Here is an 18,333-nt window from a genome sequence, read left to right as displayed (position 1 = left end):
CACTAAAAAAAGAAGTCATGGATCTTTGGTTGTATTGGAATGTTGGAAAGTACATGTGTGGGTGAGATACAATATTCAGGAGCTATCCATCCATCCATCCATCCATCCATCCATCCATCCATCCATCCATCCATCCATCCATCCATCCATCCATCTATCTATATCCTATGGCACATATGTATTTTGTCACATTCACCCCATTTGGCCTAAAAGAAGAAATCGTATAAAAACTTTGAATTTTTTGCTCTTTGTAGCTCGTGCCAACCATGGGAATCTCCCAGGACAACTGGCACAAGTGCCACAAGACCGGTAGCAAATACAAGCCCTGCCACAAAAAGCGCAAGTATGGGCTGGGTTGCCCACTCGCGGACACCAATATTGGCCCCTGCCGCATCCACACCGTGCACGTCCAAGCAGGCAACAAAAGGTAACAGGTGCTGAGGCTGGACCTGGGCAACCTCTCCTGGGCTCCGAGTGCTGCACCCGCAAAACAAGGATTATTGATGTGGTCTACAACACATCCAACAACGAGCTGGTCCGGACCAAGACACTGGTGAAGAATTGCATCCTATACTGCCAGTGGTATGAGTCTCACTATGCCCTTCCCCCTGGGCTGGAAGAAGGGAGCAAAGCTGACTCCTGAGGAGGAAGAAATTTTAAATAAAAAGCTGTCGAGGGGGCAGCTAGGTGGCATAGTGGATAAAACACTGGCCCTGGATTCAGGAGTACCTGAGTTCAAATCTGACCTCAGACACTTGACACTTATTAGCTGTGTGACCCTGGGCAAGTCACTTAACTCGCATGGAGGGGGGCGGCGGCGGCGGGGGGGGGGGGGCGGAAGCTGTCAAAGAAGATCCAGAAGAAATATGAGGAGCTGAAGAAGAATGCCAAGATCAGCTCGCTTCTGGACGAGCAGTTTCAGCAGGGCAAGCTACTTGCCTGCATCGCCTCGAGGCTGGGCCAGTGTGGCCCAGCAGATGGCTGCCTGCTTGAGGGCAAAGAGCTGGAGTTGTACCTGACAAAGATCGAGGCCCGAAAGGACAAATAAACTCTGACCTGGATATAGCCCTAAGTCAGACACTAGCTCATGGAATAAACCCCCCAGATTGTATGCCCACCCCCTAAAAAAAAGAACTTTGAATTTTCACATGCAAATAAAATCAAGTTAAGCCTGAATTTACTGACTATGATCAAGATAATTGTGCATAAATCCCCCTTTCCCGTTATTCTTTCACTTTATTGTCAGTTCTCTATTTTTAAAATGTCTTTCCTGGAGGACTTTGACTCATAGTTCACAAAAAAAGAAGAAAAAAGAAAGAAAAGAAATTGAGGCCACTCTCTCCCTATGCCTCATCCCTACGTCTAACTTCACATCTTCCAACAATCATTATCTAGTATTGTCTCTTTTATTCCAGTCTCTGATGAAGTGTAGACCTTCTTTTTGACAAGTCCAACACATCTAAATGTAATCTATATCCTTTTTCCTTCAATCTTCTCCAGCATACTGGGCCCATTTTCATCACTTCTCTTTCTCTAATCTTCAATCTCCCTATATACTATAGTTCCTTACCTGCTATCTATCTATCTATCTATCTATCTATGCCTATAAATATACCACATATCTAAAAACATTTTACTAAATCCTACCATAGTCACTAGCTATCATGACTTAACTGTTTGATACCTCTCAACTAAATGCCTTGGAAAAGCCATCTGCACTCTTCTCAACCTTCTGCAATCTAGCCTTTGGCCCCAGAAGCTCAACTGAAATGGCTTTCTCCAAAGGTATAGATGATCCCTTAATTGCCAATGTAGTTATGTTCCCTCAGTCTTCAACTTCTTGTTCTTTCTGCATTGTTTTGTTCTATCTTGCTTCTCCTATTTATTTGGCCACTCATCAGTCTCCCCTATTTATGTCGTACCTACTCACTGTGGGTGTATCCCAATGATCTACCTTGGATTCTCTTTACACTATATATTCCCTCATTTGGTGATGTCATCTGATCTTATTCATTTTTATCTCTATGCAGATTACTCTCAGATCTATATATCTAGATGTAATCTCTCACCTGACCTCTAGTTCCACATTTAAAGTTTGGAATTTCAAACTGAACGTTTCATAGTCATCTCAAACACATGTTCAAAATAAAATTCATTATTTTTCCCTGACAACGTATGACTCTTAACTATTAAGAACTTATTTCCAGAGTAACAACATCCTCCCAGTCAGTCAGGTTTACAGCCACTATGTCATTTTCACTTATCACTCTCACTCACCTCACATATACATTCACTTGCCAACTCCAGCATTACACATATATACACTTATGTAACAAAAACTAAATGTTACCTCTTGTTTGTCCTACTATAATAACTTAGTAATTGTTCTTCCTATATCAAGTTGCTCTATATTTGACTTAATTCATCCTCCATATAGCTGCCAAAATGATTTTCCTAATGTGTAGACACAAGCATATAAATCCCTATTCAATAAACTTTAGTGTTTCCAGTATACCTTTAGTTTCAAATATAAACTCATTTTGGCATCTAACTCTAGTTAGAAATGTATTCTTGCTGGTCTTTTAATACATTACTCATCTCCATGTACTCTTTAATTCAGTTATATGGCTTACTTAGTTTTTTTCATACACAGTACTCCATTTGCTATCTCCATTCCTGTGCACTGAGTGTTCCCTATGCCTGGAATATTCTCCTTCTTCACCTCTGGATCACAGAATTCTTATGTTACTTTCTGCAAAGAAGTCTGTCGCAGTACTTCCCTTCCCCCTACTAGTTCTTAGTCTTCTCCCATTAGAATAAAATCTCCTGAGAGCATGGACTGGTTCTTTTGTTTTTGTTTTTGTGTTTGTGTTTTGTTTTGTTTTGTTTTGTTTTTTTATCCCTAGTACCTGCCACAGTGCCTGGAATGAAGTACTGAATAAATTTTCATGAATGTATTGATTAGTTTGCATAACTTAGACTATATTTAAAGATTTAAGGAATGGAAAAGAATCCTAATTTTCAAAGGGAGTTTACATTTGGATAATTTTTAAGAGAGATGTTGGAATCTGTGGATTTTGAGGGGATCAGAGCATATCTTCTTAAATCATTCATATCCCATGAATCCTTGAGGTTCATCTTTGATCCTCGTTATTCTATTGTTAGCTCCAATGTGGTTTATTTTCTGTCCTACTCCCTTTGCTCAGGAACACATGGACATGTGTGGTCAGAAATAAGAAGCCACTTTTAGATCCTTTTGCAAGAGAACATCGTGTTTCATTTTCTTTCCTTTTATTTTATTTAAAGAATAGATCATTGGGTTTTATAAATCAAATATCATTGCAATTTTATTTTTTGTTGTTTTCCAGTTCTCTGAAAGACATAATTTAATTCTGTTGTCATTGACCTGAGCTTTATTGAGAAAAATAGTATCAATACACTTTTTTTTTTTTTTTTGCGGGGCAATGGGGGTTAAGTGACTTGCCCGGGGTCACACAGCTAGTAAATGTCAAGTGTCTGAGGCTGGATTTGAACTCAGGAACTCCTGAATCCAGGGCCAGTGCTTTATCCACTGCGCCACCTAGCTGCCCCCTTCAATACACTTTTATTATTTGAAAGTAAAACAAAACAACCATCTTATTCCCATTAGAGCATCTCATTAATACAATCCTGCTAAAAGAGATTGTTACATTTAAATGCAATATCCAAATCAGAAAAAAATTGACTTCCTCCAAACTTTTAGCAGAATAATGGAAAGAAGTCAATCAACTAAGGACTAGTGTTTGTAATACTGTTTTAAGGGACCTTTCACATTAAATAAATAAGATGTATAATAGGGCAACTAGGGGGTACAGTGGATAGGGCAGTAGTTTTGGAATCAGGAAGACTCATTTCCTGAGTTCAAATCTTTCCTCAGACACTTACTAGCAATGTGACCCTGGGAAAGTTGCTTAACCCTATTTTCTTCTGTTTCCTCATTTATAAATGAGCTGGAGAAGGAAATGCCAAATGATCTAGTATCTTTGCAAAGAAAACCCATGAAATAGGGCCAAAAAAAGTTGGATATGATTGAAAATGACTAAAAAGTAACACCATAATAGACATATTGAGTTAAAATTGTTTATGGAAAATTTATTTTTATTGATTTTGCTGATCTGGATACCTTATTATTCTTCTTGTTTTGCCCTTCAAACCAATTCACAAATCAATTCTATAGTTAGTATTAATATAAAATTTCTATTTATTTATGGGAAATGTGGAACTTAATTGCACCTCCAAAAGGAACCCAGAGAAAACTGGCTTCTGATTTTGGATAGGCTGAGTTTAATGTCTGCCTCAGATACATTTTGGCTCTGGAAGACAGTACAACTCACTCAAACTCCCAGTACCCCAGAAAACCCTCTAAAGTTATGGCTTTCATAAAAGGTACTGATCTACATTGGTAGATGAAGTTCCTCTCTTGGACCTCTATATGCTAATAAAATCAGAGATGCAATAAAGAATTGATTCCCCTAAATGGACTCCAAATGAGGATTTTTGTTTAACAGTTCTTCTCATTATAAGGGATAATTACATTGAGATAGGGGCAGGATTGAGAAGTAATAGCAATGCGAAATAATGAGAATAAATACATGTTATTTTGTTAAGGAAAGAAGTGACTTTGAAGGTTTCTGATGATGGTTTGACTTCCAAAAGGAAATGTAATGTATCATCCTGTGAGTTAGGTATCATAAATATTATGATGTCAATTTTACAGAAGAGGAACTTGAGGCTCAGATAGGCAAAGGGTCACATGGGTAGTAAGCTTCGGAAATGGAATTTGAGTAAAAAGTCTTAATACTCTTTGCAATGCATTTTCCATCATGATATATTATTAGCTCAAAGCTATGGTTAATATGGACAGCATGCTATAAAACAGAGACAGCACCTTGCTGACCTTATAGTCAAAGTTATGGTTTCTCCATTAGCAATGAATGGCTGTGAAAGTTGGAGTACAAGGAAAGCTGAGTGCTGCAGAATCAACAATTTCAAATTGTGGTGTTGGAATAGACTTTTGAGAGTCCCTTGGACAGCAATGACTTCAAATCAGTCAATATTTAAGGAAAGCAATTGAGGCTATTCATTGGAAGGTCAAATACTGAAACTGAAGCTTAAATACTTTGGCCACATAATAAGAAGACAGGACTCACTGGAAAAGACCATGATGTTGGGAAAGATTAAAGACAAAAGGTAAAGGAAAAGGCAGAGGATGAGATGGATAGAAAGTGTTATTGGGGGAGGGGGCAGAGCCAAGATGACTGAGGAAAGGCAGTAACCTCTTGGAGCTCTCCACACTATCACACCAAAAACCTCCAAATACTGCCATAAGACAATTCCTGGAACAGCAGAACCCACAAAAGGTTGGAGTGAGATCATTTCCCAGCCAAAGACAGCAGGAAAGGTTGGCAGGAAAGGTCTGTTGTACTGGGGTAGGAGAGGAGACCAGCCCTGTGGCTATGCTAACACAGATCCAGAGGAGAGCAGAGGACAGAGGGGAGAGAAGAGAAGAGAAGAGAAGAGAAGAGAAGAGAAGAGAAGAGAAGAGAAGAGAAGAGAAGAGAAGAGAAGAGAAGAGAAGAGAAGAGAAGAGAAGAGAAGAGAAGAGAAGAGAAGAGAAGAGAAGAGAAGAGAAGAGAAGAGAAGAGAAGAGAAGAGAAAAACAACCCTTTTCAAGACCACTCCTAGAGGATGAAGATCCAAGGCAGGTCCCCCATCTATAAAAAGTTTGATTAAAAATGTTTTATAAAATTCACAGCCCCAGATGAAAAATACTGACTTATCAATGAAGACTTAGAATAATGAATTTATACCATTAGCCTTTTCATGAGAAATACTGTGAATTAAAACACTGAACAACACAGATCTGAAAGTGACTGCTGACATTTGGATTACTATTATAGTCCATATAACTATCACTCCTCTTAATTGTTTTTACACCATTAATACTTAAGTCACTAAAGAGTGAATTCCCTCACCCATTTTGTAAGCAATTCAGAGCACTATTAGGTAGATATTCCAGAATAATTGTTTAGACCATGATGGCTTACCTTACTCCTACACTGCTATAATGCCCCACACATATCCATAGCTTCATTTTCAGAAAGTGTTTTCAATACCATTCAATGATTGATGATACCACAAAGTTAGAATACATCAAGTAGCCCACTATCACTGACCAGTAATACATATTCCAAGAAAAACTGAAAAAGTTGCCCTTTTTTGCACCACTATTTGTCGAAGAATACATCACAGTGAATATAACTTTATCATAAATCTGAACTCTTTGTGTGAATTTCATGGGTAAAATGACCCTTCATAGAAGACCCTCATAATGATTTTCATTTTCATGAAATAAGTAACTTTGAAAATAATTTTTGGTGCATTTTATACTAAATTTTCAACTGCTATTTAAAATATTATGTTATATTGGCATGTTGGCAATACAAATGAACCAAAAATATGAAATGCTGACACTTTACATTAGATAATGTAGTATTTTTTTAATTTCATGTATATCTATCTAACTTTCTTAAAAGCAGAATAATATGTGAAATATGCCAAAATTATAATTTAAGAAAATGAAATCAAGTGGAATATATTTTAATTACTAATTCAAAATTAAAAAGAATTTCTTTTTAAAAATTACATCATATCTTTTTTTCTCTATAGTATATGACAGTTTAAATACACACAAATAAATTCTTCTAACCTATACACCAACTACGCAGCCTCTAATATAATGTTAAGTAACAAAAGATATGCATACCTGTCAGCCCTCACTCTGCCCTTTCTTAACATGTGAGAATTTTAAAGCTTGTTTAATTCACTTAGAGTCAATATTAATGATTATGGTAAGTATTTTTAAATTGAATAAATAGTGGCTTATTTTGTGAAATATTTTTGTTTGGGGATTTTTTGTGGTGCAACGGGGGTTAAGTGACTTGCCCAGGGTCACACAGCTAGTAGGGGGTAGCTAGGTGGCACAGTGGATAAAGCACCAGCCCTGGATTCAGGAGGACCTGAGTTCAAATCTGGCCTCAGACACTTGACACTTACTAGCTGTGTGACCCTGGGCAAGTCACTCAACCCCCGTTGCACCACAAAAAATTAATAAAAGAAAAGAAAAAAAAAAGAATGTAGGCAAAGCATCAAGAATTTGTAAGCAGTTAAAATGAACATATTAGAAACTTTAAGAAGCCAATATAGGACCTCAAAAATAGTTATCTGATCAGAATATGGAGAGTAAACTACAAATACCAATATTTAAAAATTAGAAAGTTCAGATTTTAATTAAAACCAAAAGATTTTTTATCATTACTAAAACATTTTAAACTGTTAATTTCAACTGTGTCTCCATTTTAGTGTCCATTTTTGCATGTGTTTCATAAAGTAACATATTGCTCCAGTGTCATGTTTATATAAGAAACTAACAAACAAAACATTTAGTTGACATGGATGCAACAAGGAAAACAAATTCCCACATTGGTCATGTTCATAAAAGAAATGTGTCGATGTGTATCTAGGACCTTTACTTCTCTGTCATGATTTGGGTGTCATGTTTCATCATGGGTCCTGGTTACACATTGGTCAATGTGTTGATCAAACTTTTAAAGTATTATAATTTACAAAGGTGTTATAGAATAAATTGTTCTCCTGGTTAGGCTTACTTTACTCTGCAGCAGTTCATACATGTATTTAGGGAGAGGTTTTTTTAAATGCTTTGCTGAAATTAAGTATACACTGTTTACAGCATTCTACCCAACTGCTATTTTTGTCAGAAAGCAGAAAGATTGTACACTTCTTGATGTCAGAGACCATAACTAATTTCTTATCATCCTACACAGTCTGACACAGAATCTTGATCACAATAAGTGTTCAGTATAAACACTCATTTTTACTTGACTTAAAAGAAAAATAAAGGAAAATATGTTTTTCTATACTTTTTAATTTATGACTTCCTGCCCTGTAAATCACTGAGTTCCTTTTTAGGCTAAATTCTAGTGAAATATAGAAACTGATCCATGAACATTTTCCCCAAATAGTATTTACAAAAATGATTTATAATATTTAGCACAGTTTCATGTACATATGGAAGCTTATTAAATGTATAGCTCAATTCTTCCTACATACAAAAGCAAGAAGGGTAGAAGATAAGGTGGGATTGTCTTGCCTTGCCTAACATCAAGATCTAAAAAGGAAGGGAAGAAGACAGACATTATTGAGCAGCTATTATGTGTCAATCAGCGTACTAAAGACATAACAAATATGTTATTTGATACTTATAACACTTTGTGAGGTAAGCGCTATTATATTCCCCCTTTTACAATTGAGGAATCCAAAGCAAACAGTGGTTAAATGACTTGCCCAGTGTCATAGTAAGTTTCATCTGAGACCACATTTGAATTTAGATCTTTCTGACTCCAATCCCACAGCTGCATGGTGACTACATTTCACTAAGGATCAGTATACCTTAACCATGAAGTTCAAAAAGAGGATTGAAGAACTCAAAGTCATTCTGAAAAGAAAGATAATAATAGGGTCTGTGACTATGCTGGAGTTATTTGGAGTTTTTTGGAGTGATCCTGTCAGGAACTCTGAGTGCTTACTGCCTTTCCTCTGCTATCTTGGCTCCATCCCCCTCAAAAAAGGACTTTGAAGATAAGGTAAGAAAAGTAGAGGGAAAAATGGAAAGAGAAATGAGTGATAAAGGAAAGTCATGAAAAAAAAAATCAACAGCTTGAAAAGCCAAATGGAAAAGCTGTCTGAAGAAAATAATTTCTTAAGAATTAGGATGGAACAAATGGAAACTAATGATTTTATGAGAAATCAAGACACAATAAAGTGAATACAAGTGAAAAAAAAATAGAAGGTAATGTGAAATATCTCCTTGGAAAAACAGCTGACTTGAAAAATAGATCCAGGAGAGAGAATTTGAAAATTATTGGACTAACTGAATGCCATGATCAAAAAAAGCTTAGATATCATCTTCGAAGAGATTGTCAGGGAAAATTGCCCTGATATTATAGAAACAGAAGGTAAAATAGAAATTGAAAGAATCCACTGTGGTGGCAGCTAGGTGGCACAGTGGATAGAGCACTGGCCCTTGATTCGAAAAGACCTGAGTTCAAATCCAGCCTCAGACACTTAACATTTACTAGCTGTGTGACCCTGGGCAAGTCACTTAACCAATATTGCCCCACAACAACAACAACAATAACAAACAAACAAACAAACAAAAAAGAAAGAATCCACTGATAACTTCCTGAAAGAGATCCCCAAATGAAAACTTTCTGGAACATTATAGCCAAATTCTAGAGCTCCCAGGTCAAGGGGAAAATATTTCACGGGGCCAAAAAGAAACAATTCAAGTACTCTGGAGCCACAGTCAGCATAACCCAAGATGTAGCAGCTTCTATATTAAAGGATTGGAGGGCATGAAATATGATATTCCAGAGGGCAAGGGAACTGAGATTACAACCAAGAATCACCTACCCAGAAAAACTGAGTATCATCTTTCAGGGGGAAACTGGAAATTAAATGAAAGAGAGGATTTTCAGGCATTTGTGATGAAAAGACTTGAGGCAATTAGAAAATTTTACTTTCAAATACAAGACCCTAGAAAAGCATAAAAAAGGTAAACAGAAAAAAGAAATCATGAGGGATATTAAAAAGGTTAAACTGTTTATATTCCTATGTGGGGAGATGGTACTGCTCATAAGAACTTTCTCATTATTAGTGCAGCTTAATGGAGTGCACTTAGACGGCACAGGTGTGAGTTGAATATGAAGCAATGATGTCGTTAAAGCATTTATTTTTTGCATTTTGTGTGTGTGTGTAGGTCGGAGTTTGGTGGCTTGCCTAGGGTCTCATAGCTGGTGAGTGTGAGGTATTTCAGGCCAGATTTGGGCTTGGGTCCTCCTAGGTCCATGGCTGGTGCTTTTTCCACTATGCCACCTAACTGTCCCATGTTGATATTTCTAAAAATAATTAAATTAAGGGGGGGAGTGCATTGGGAGAAAGGGAAAAGGAGGGGTGGGATGGAGTAAATTATCTCACATAAAAGAAGAAAAAATGAAGTGGAAGGGAAGATGGGAGAGGTGCGGAGGAGTGAGTGAGCCTTACTCTCATCTGAATTGACTCAAAGAGGGAATAACATAAACACTCAATTGGGTATAATGATATATCTTGCCCTGTGGGAAAGTGGGAGGGAAAGGGGATTACGAGGGAGGGGTAAAGGAAGGTAGGGCAGATTGAGGGAGGGAGCAGTCAGAAGCAAAATACTTTTGAGGAGGGATAAGGTGAAAGAAGATAGAAAATAGAGTAAATATCAAAAGGAGGGAATAGGAGGGAGGGGAATACAATTAGCAATAGTAACTGTGAAGAAAAACAAAAAACTTGAAGCAAATTTGTCTGATAGAACTCAGTTCTCAAATACATAGAGAACCGAGTCAAATGTGTTAAAATCAGAGCCATTCCCCAATAGATAGAAGAACAAAAGACATGAAGTTTTCAGATGAAATAAGTGAAGCCTCCTATAGCCATATGAAAAAAAACAACTATAACTCACTACTTATTGGAGTTCTTCTTTCGTTTTCTTTCACAACCTGACTAATGTGGAAATTCTTTGCATGACTACACATGTATAACATTCAATTACTTGAGTTCTTAAGGGGGGTGGGGAGGGAGGGAGGAAGAGAATTTGGAACACAAAATTTTTAAAATCAATGTGAAAATGTCTTTATACATGTAACAGGGAAAATTATAAATAAATATATATATAAATTTAATTAAAAAATAACCTTTATAATAGCATTATAATGTATTACATGTAATAGTATCATATTTCATACTATTATATGTATATAGATACATATATAAGTATACATATGTATACACACATATTCCCAATATCCCAAGTAGCTCAAACCTCTTTTCATTTTTAACCTTTGCAGTCTTGATTTGTCTTCATTATGTGAAGCTCATTCTTGGTCACATTATGATATTGACTTCCTTTTAAAAAATTATATATTTTAAAATCAATTTCATTTTCAAACATACACATATTATATACCAGCAAATATACCCATGTATGTATACACACATATGCATGTGTGGAGGGAACTAGATGATACAATGAAAAAAATTCTAGACCTGAAGTCAGGAAGACTGATCTTCCTAAGTTCAAATGTGGTCTATGACACTTATTAGCTGTGTGACCCTAGGGAATTAAAAAAAAAAAATTGGAGGGAAAAAAGATCTAAACAATCAAAAATAAGTAAAATATTAGGCATATAGTTGCTTCACTTCTTATTTTAGTTGTATTATTTTATATGTACATGTTTATAATTTAATATAATCACATTTTATATTTTACATTGTGTGGCTATCTCTATCCTTTAGTTAAAAATTCTCCGTAGCTTTACCTATGACAAGGCTTTCTTCTAATTTTATAAGTGATGTTACTTTTGACATTCAAGTAAAACCTGCTTGGAGCTTATAATAACATTACAAGATGTTGGCATAAACATAATTCTGTCTATTTTTCCCATTTTAAAAAATATTGATTTTTAATATTAAAGTAATATATATTTTGAAATTATTTTAATATTTGCTCCAAGATATTGGCCTAAATCCAATTTTTGCCAAGTTATCCAGTTTTCCCAACAATCCATATAAAATATAGTTTTCTGTGATAGACTTAGCTCTTCTCAGCAATACAATGATCCAAGAAAATTCCAAAGAACTCATGATGAAAATGTTCTCCACATGTAGAAAAAACCGTGGATTCTGAATGCAGATTGAACCACACTGTTTCTACTTTTGTTTACGTTCTTTCTTTTTTTGAGGTTTTTCCTTTTTGTTCTGATTCTTCTTTTACAACATGACTAATGCTGAAATATTTTTAATGTGATTGTACATATATAACCTATATCAAATTGCTTTCTGTCTTGGGGAGGGGGGAAGGAAAGGAAGGAGGGAGAAAATTTTGGAACTAAAAATCCTATGAAAACAAATGTTGAGAATTATATTTACTTTTATGATTAAAAAAAATAAAAGACATTTTCCCCTCAATTAACTTATAATTCTGGGTTAATCAAACACTAGCTTGAGTTCAGTTATTTTCAACTTTTTTTCCTAATCTACTTGCTTCTATTAACCCACTTCTATTTTTAAAACAGTATATAATAGCTTTGAGAATTACTTCTTTATAGTATAATTTGGTACCTGGGTATACTGATCCTCCTTCATGCCTAATCTTTTAATTATTTTTGATAATTTAGATCTTTTTTTCTCTCCAAATTGTTTTTCAAATTATTTTATCTGGCTCCATAAAATGTCCCTTTGGTAATAGCTTGACCATTAAAGCACAATATAAATTAATCTGTAGATTTATTATTTTTATTATGCTTGTGTTGCTTAGGAATGAACATTGAAAATATCTCTAGTTATTTGAGGGCCTCTTTATTTAAGAAACACTTTTTCATTGCATCTCTACTCTACTTGAGTATACTTAGTAAATCAATTCCTAGGTATTTTTATATATAATCTTGCTATTTTTGTTATTTTTCTACCATCATTTCTACTTGATTTTGTCATTGATATTCAGTTGATTTACATATTATTATGGTAGTCTTCAGACTAAATGCCAATTGAAAAGTTGCACTATTCTAATCTGTGTTCAGGAACATGTGCTCAAAAATAAATTGCCAACTGGAAACAGTCATTTGTAGGGTGTCTGTGATAATGTATACACACTAATGTATTTTTGTTTAAGCTGTAAAGTAGTCTAGGAATTCTGAAATTCTATTGGGATTTATGAAAGAGTGACTAACCTGCTCATGCCCTTTGACACATCCAATGTAATGTGTGGATAATAGTAAAGACTTAAAGAATATTTATCAAAATATTATGAATATTTAATACAATCAATGCCAAATGATATAAAACAAGTGACTGCATCAAAGGGAGGACATGTGGCCTAATAAATCTTTAAAAAATATATATATATATGCAAATGTAAGCCTTATTTCATATATCAATAACTTTGATCATTTTAATTTTTTTCAAAGTTAAGTTGCATAGCACTTTTTTTTTTGCAGGGCAATGGGGGTTAAGTGACTTGCCCAAGGTCACACAGCTAGTAAGTGTCAAGTGTCTGAGGTTTGAACTCAGGTACTCCTGACTCCAGGGCCAATGCTCTATCCACTGTGCCACCTAGCTGCCCCTCACATAGCACTTTATTAGTGTGATTTTGTACAATCACTTAAATTACTTGATCTTTGTTTCCTTATCTATAAAATGGGCAAAATCAAATTTAAAAAATCTATATGGTTGTTTGGAGACCTATTGAAATAATGAAAAAGACCATCATATGTGACTGTGAAATACCATATAAAGAGAAGATACTAATATGGTTATATCATTAGGATTGGGTTTATTAATATGATCTGTTATCTTGTCATAGAGGCAGTCCTAGATTATGAAAAAAATATTCAAGCACTGCGCAAATTCTCATTGGTTATATTTAGCAATTGATTCTATATTCCAAGGCAGAATGTGGATAAATACAGAAAGGCTCATTTCTAGTAAGGTGTCAACTTCATAATGAAGAATTTGACTGTAGCAACTCATAAGACTAAGAAAAATACAAAATGGGTCACAACAATCCCCTTAGGCCCCTTCTGCATATACAGCAACAGTAGCAGAATTATAAAAAGGGTGGAAGAGCATGGCAAAAATAACATGGTTTTAGAGTTTTAAACTCTTTATAAATGATATTGTTTCCTATTGGCAGGAAATGAGTATTCAATGACTATCAACAGTGATAGTTCCAGTGGGAATGAATCAAATTGCTCTATCAATTTTGACATTGTCACTATTCAAAAAACCAGAAGATAAAAAGAACTTGCAGCTAATTGAAAAAGATGGCTCAGTTTTTCTTTGAAGAGACAAATAAAGAAGTTGAAAAAAAGGGTTTTTTTTCTTTAAATTTTATCTTTTACTCAAAGACAACAAAAGACATCATTCCATGACACATATGATTTTCTCATATTGAAGAGCTGATGGTTACTATTTAAAAACAAACCACCCAGAAATGAACTACAGCTTATGAATGGATATTTGTTTTCAAAGATGAAGAGTTAGAGAAATTCTACAAAGAATTTGTTAAGATCTTGCAAATCAAAACAATTTACATAGTGACATTCAGGGACTTCAGTGCAAGGTGAACATGAGAGAACAATGAAAAACATTTGGGAAAATAGAATTGAAGGATAAAGAATGAGACAAATCAGGGCAGTTAGGTGGCCCATTGGATAAAGCACCAGCCCTGCATTCAGGAGAACCTGAGTTCAAATCCAACCTGAGACACTTGACACTTACTAGCTGTGTGACCCTGGGCAAGTCACTTAACCCTCATAGCCCTGCAAAAAAAAAATGAGGCAAAATACTCAATTACATAATTTTATATATAAATCAGTTTTTGAGAAAAAGACATTGAATAAGGGAGAAGCTAACTACAACATGAAAGCAATTATCCTTTAAAAAGCAGGAAATTAGGAGGTTTTTTTAATCAGCCTTATATGCACAGTCAGATCACCACTTTTTAAAAAGCACACAAAAGATAAAAATGTATACAAAACTATAAGAAAGATAAATGAGAAAAATCAAGGTGGATAATTAAAGTAACTCCAAAGTTACTAATTTAACAGGTTATTGGTACTGAAAATATATAGAGTAGAGATACAAATTATAGAAATTTCTTTTAGATGTTTCATAGATTCTTACATTTATAACTAGAAGGGACTTTTGAAGATATCATTTCCTACCCTCTTTAAAAAAATATATAAATATACTGAGGTACAGAATGATTCAGTGACTTGCCCAAGATCACACAAAAAATAAAAAACAGAAATGTTTTACCTCAGTTTTTCCTCATTCTAGGTCCAGCACTCATTCCAATGTACTACATTGCTTCCCAAACAGTTCTTGCAATGAAGAGAATAACGGAGCCTTAAAAACATGTCATTCTGCAAGAATTACTCAAACTACTTGCCAAGTAGAGAGATAAGACAGGCAAGGGCAACATAGATTGCAAAATAAAATGAATCTATAAACATTATAGAGTAGAATATTAGGAAATAATGAGCAATATGAACAAAGAAATGAGAAGAATTAGGAGAGGAAAGAATAGTTTACCTTTCAGATTTATGGAAAGGAAAACAGTTTATGACCAAACAAGAGATAGAGAATAATATAAAATGCTAAATGGATGATTTTGATTACAATAAATTTAAAAGTTTTTGTACAAACAGAAGCAATGTATCCAAAATTAGAAGGGAGGCAGAAAGCTGGGAAATAATTTTTACAGAAAGTATTTCTGATAAAGGCCTCATCTCTAAAATATATTGGGAACTAAATCAAATTTATAATAATCCAAGTTGTAGGGCAGCTAGATGGTGCAGTGGACAAAGTACCGGCTCTGGATTCAGGAGGACCTGAGTTCAAATCCAGCCTCAGACATTTGACACTTACTAGCTGCATGACCCTGGGCAAGTCACTTAACCCTCATTGCCCTGGAAAAAAAAAGTTATAAGAATCCAACCCATTCCCCAATTGAGAAATGGTCAAAGGATATGAACAGGCAGTTTTCTAATGAAGCAATCAGACCTATCTATTGCCACATTAAAAAATGCTCTAAATCACTATTGAATAGAGAGATGCAAATTAAAACAACTCTGAAATACCACCTCACACCTATCAGATTGACTGATATGAAAAAAAAGGAAAATTTTAAATGTTGGAGAAGCTGTGGAAAAATTGGAACACTAATGCATTGTGGGTGGAGCTGTGAACTGATCCAACCTTTTTGGAGAGCAATTTGGAACTATGACCAAAGGGCTATAAAGCTGTGTATACGCTTTGTCCTGGCAATACCATTATTAGGTCTTTTCCCCAAAGAGATCATAAAAAAGGGAAAAGGACCCACATGTACAAAAATATTTATAGCTGCTCTTTTTGTGGTGGCAAAGAATTGGAAATTGAAGGGATGCCCATCAGTTGGGGAATGGCTGAACAAGTTGTTGTATATGAATGTAATGGAATACTATTGTGCTGTAAGAAACGATGAGCAGGCAGATTTCAGAGAAACCTGGAAGGACTTACATGGACTGATGCTGAGTGAGATGAGCAGAACAAGGAGAACATTGTACATAGTACAACATTGTGTGTTGATCAACTGTGATAGACTTGACTCTTCTTAGCAATACAATGGTCCAAGAGAGTTCCAAAGGACTCACGATGAAAAATGTTCTCCAAATCCATAAAAAAGAATTGTGGAATCTAGATGCAGATTGAACCATAATATTTCTACTTTTTCTGTTTTTCTTTTTTGAGGTTTTTCCCTTTTGCTCTGATTCTTCTTTCACAGCATGACTAATGCAGAAATATGGTTAATGTGATTGTATATATATATATATATATATATATATATATATATATATATATATAACCTATATCAGATTGCTTGCTGTCTTGGGGGAAGGTGGGAAGGGAGGGAGAAAAATTTGAAACTAGAGATCTTATAAAAACAAATGTTGTAGGGGTGGAGCCAAGATGGCAGAGAAGAGGCTGTGACTCTGGCAAGCTCCCAATAAACCTGTCCAAACACTCCCAAATAATGCTATTAAAAAAAAAAAAACAGAGCAGCTGAACTGACATAAGAACAAAGTGAGACCATTTCCCAGCCAAAGATGTCAACTGGGATCACCTGCTGATCAGGGTGAGAGAAGAGCTCAGTGTGTGGTCTCAGCCAGGAACAGACAACGCTGCCAAGGCCTTGGGGGGCTTCAGCACTAGTGATTTTTTCTGATGCTCAGCTCTCAGAACAGTGTGGGGTTCGGTGGTTGGCAGGGGTGAAATGGCTGGGGTCTCTGCTGGAGTTGGTTCAAAGCACCCTGGTCCTGAACCAGTGGGCTCAATCATGGTGGCAGCCCAGTGGGGGAGGGGCACAGGCACACCAAGCTTCTGACCATAGAGAATCAGATTTCAATCAGACATCTGCTTCTAGGTTGAGATGAGTAGGCAAAAAAAGCAATGGACTATAGAAAGATTTTTGTGGGGCAAAGTAGACCAGAAAACACCCTCAGAAGAAGGTAATAACAAAGTTAAAGTTCCAACATCCAAAGTTTCCAAGAAAAATATGAATTGGTCTCAGGCCATGGAAGTGCTCAAAAGGGATTTTTTGGCAGGACAATCAGGGCTAAATGACTTGCACAGGGTCACACAGCTAGTAAGTATCAAGTGACTGAGGCCGGATTTGAACTCAGGTACTCCTGAACCCAGGGCTGGTGCTTTATCCACTGTGACACCTAGCTACCTTATCAAAAGGTACTTTGAAGAGAAGGTAGGAGAGATAGAAGGAAGATTTAGAGAGATGGAGGAAAGAATGGAAAGAGAAATAAGAGTGATGCAGAAGAGTCATGAGAAAAAAAATCAGCAGCTTGAAAAGACAAATGGAAAAGCAGATACCAAAGCTCTCTAAAGAAAATACTTGCCTAAGAATTAGGATTGAACTAATGGAAACTAGTGACTTTATGAGAAATCAAGACACAATAAAGCAAATCCAACTGAATAAAAAAAAAAGAGAGCAATATGAAATATCTCCTTGAAAAACAGCTGACCTGGAAAAGAGATCCAGGAGAGATAATTTAAAAATCATTGGACTACCTGCGAACCATGAACAAAATAAGATTTTAAACATTATCTTCCAATAAATTATGAAGGAAAATTGCTCTGACATTCTAGAAGCAGAAGGTAAAACAGAAATCAAAAGAACCCACCAATCACCTCCTGAAAGAGATCCCAAAAAGAAAACTTTCAGGAATATTATAGCCAAATGCCAGAGTTCCCAGGTCAAGGAGAAAATTTTGCAAGCAGCTAGAAAAAAAGGAATTCAAATACTGTGGAGCTACAGTAAGAATAACAAAAGATCTAGCAGCATCTACATTAAAGGACTGGATGGCATGGAATATGATATTCCAGAAGGCAAAGGAACTGGGACTAGAGACAAAAATCACCTACGCAGCAAAACTTTGTATAATCTTTCAAGGGAAAAAATGGGACTTCAATGAAAAAGAGGATTTTCAAGCATTTGTGATGAAAAGACCTGAACTAAATAGAAAATTTGACTTTCAAATACAAGACCCTGGAGAAGCATAACAAGGTAAACAGGAAAAAGAAATCATGAGGGATGTTAAAATATTAAACTGTTTACATTCTTACATTTGAAGATAA

General features: G+C 35.5%; 1 pseudogene; it reads left to right on the top strand.

Annotated features, from left to right (window-relative positions):
* The first annotated feature begins 266 nt into the window (after positions 1 to 266).
* Positions 267 to 1,048, top strand: LOC122736981 (annotated as a pseudogene).
* The last annotated feature ends 17,285 nt before the right edge of the window (positions 1,049 to 18,333 follow it).

This window comes from Dromiciops gliroides, chromosome 1 (genome assembly GCF_019393635.1).
Source record: "Dromiciops gliroides isolate mDroGli1 chromosome 1, mDroGli1.pri, whole genome shotgun sequence".
Lineage (NCBI taxonomy): Eukaryota > Metazoa > Chordata > Mammalia > Microbiotheria > Microbiotheriidae > Dromiciops > Dromiciops gliroides.
This window is presented reverse-complemented; position numbering and strand designations above follow the sequence as displayed.